Here is a 1,634-nt window from a genome sequence, read left to right on the forward strand (position 1 = left end):
AGCTGTGGTGAATTGAGGGGTAATGTGTTGAACAACACGCCACAACATGAAATAACATAACAAAATATAACATAACATATGAAAACATAGCATAACATATCATAACATAACATAAAATGCCATAACATAACATATCTCATTCTTCAGTTTATCATTTACTTTGCCTCTATCTTTATCTCTTTCTCTGTCTCTAACTTTGTCTATTTCGTTTCTTTCCTTATTTTTATCTTTATGTTTATGTTCACATTAATCTTTTCAATTTCATTTTTTTCTCCTCCTTTGCCTTTATCCTGATCTTTGTCTTCATTATTTTCTTCATCTACATATTCACACCCACCTTTTTCATTATATTAAGTGTTTAAATTTACCTTTCTCTTTGTTTCTATCTTTAGGTTTCTGCACTGTTATGTTAATCTTTGCCTTTATCCCTTTCTTCTCCTACATACTCATCTTTACCATTTTCCTTGTACGAATCTTAATCTACATTAAATCTTATTCCAAAACTGCCGCTTAGCACGTTTATTCAATTCAGTGTCAATATTAAAGCATACAGTTAAGAGGCATTTCCTCCTCATTATTGTCAATAAAGAATTGATCTCGACATCAAATAAAGGACATTTTTTCAACATACATATAGCTAAATCTTCTATTAAATCGTCGGTCTGATAATTTTTGTATTTGTATTTAAAACAAAGTAGGTTTCATATGAAGTCACATAATTTTATTGGAAGAAATATAATTTTTTATAAAAGTGAATTGAACTTTTTGAGGTCGAAAATTAGTTCTTGGAAAATTAAAAATTTGCATATTTTAAATCAGTTAACATTCCGTCAATCATTGTGTCTCATTAATCTTTGCATTCGGCGGCAGGTTCTACAATTTTTATCTTCTCGCAATAGTTTTCCCTGGTTATAAACCAGTCTAAAAATACAGGAGAAGACAGTAATAAATATAGAATTTTCCAATTAGCTGAAGTATTTAATTGAGTCTACTTACTAGCACGCGGCCTTGATTGGCAGTTGAGATTGCGTGAAATACACTTACAAGCTTGGTCTCCTACCATGGCCTCGGGCCAGGCCCACCACCCCATCCATCTTCAGGCTGGGCTTGAGTCATAGCTACAGTGATTAACAGCACAACTCCAAAAACTGGAATTCAACAAGTTAGTAGGAACATCATATATCGCGACTTGAGAACTTACGGAACGTGAAGGAACTCCTGGGCCACATGTTTTGATGATTTGATGATTGCAAGTTTGAGAACGGAAACCAACTGTTAGTCAAACAACTGCGCCGACGTACTTTTATAGGAGAATTGAAATCAGCAAACAAGTGTTTTTCAGATAACACTTGCAAGTTTTTTAACAATTGTATAAAATTTGAACAATACATATAAGAGAAAGGCTGACTGCGGTGCGTTTGTTATAATTCAATTGACAACGAAAATACAAAAGATATTTTAAAAATTATTTACAGCGATTAATATAACACGGTCAACGAAAACACGTGTGCTGATTTTTTATACCCGAGCGCACTTGTGCACAAGGGTATATTAATTTTGTTCACATAACGGTTGTTTGTAACAGCCAAAACGAATCGAGATAGATATAGACAAATGTATACATAAATGATCAG

General features: G+C 32.9%; 1 long non-coding RNA gene across 1 annotated transcript; it reads right to left on the reverse strand.

Moving 5' to 3' along the window:
• Positions 1-699: 699 nt before the first annotated feature.
• On the reverse strand, positions 700-1,306 carry LOC108373837 (uncharacterized). The gene is made up of 3 exons (XR_001849000.1): positions 1,202-1,306; positions 997-1,148; positions 700-921 (listed from the first exon to the last, which is right to left on the reverse strand). It is a non-coding gene; the product is annotated as an uncharacterized LOC108373837 (long non-coding RNA).
• Between the last annotated feature and the right edge of the window lie 328 nt (positions 1,307-1,634).

This window comes from Rhagoletis zephyria, unplaced genomic scaffold, assembly GCF_001687245.7.
Source record: "Rhagoletis zephyria isolate East Lansing unplaced genomic scaffold, Rhagoletis_zephyria_1.1 Rzeph_scaffold_07072, whole genome shotgun sequence".
In the NCBI taxonomy this organism is placed as follows: domain Eukaryota; kingdom Metazoa; phylum Arthropoda; class Insecta; order Diptera; family Tephritidae; genus Rhagoletis; species Rhagoletis zephyria.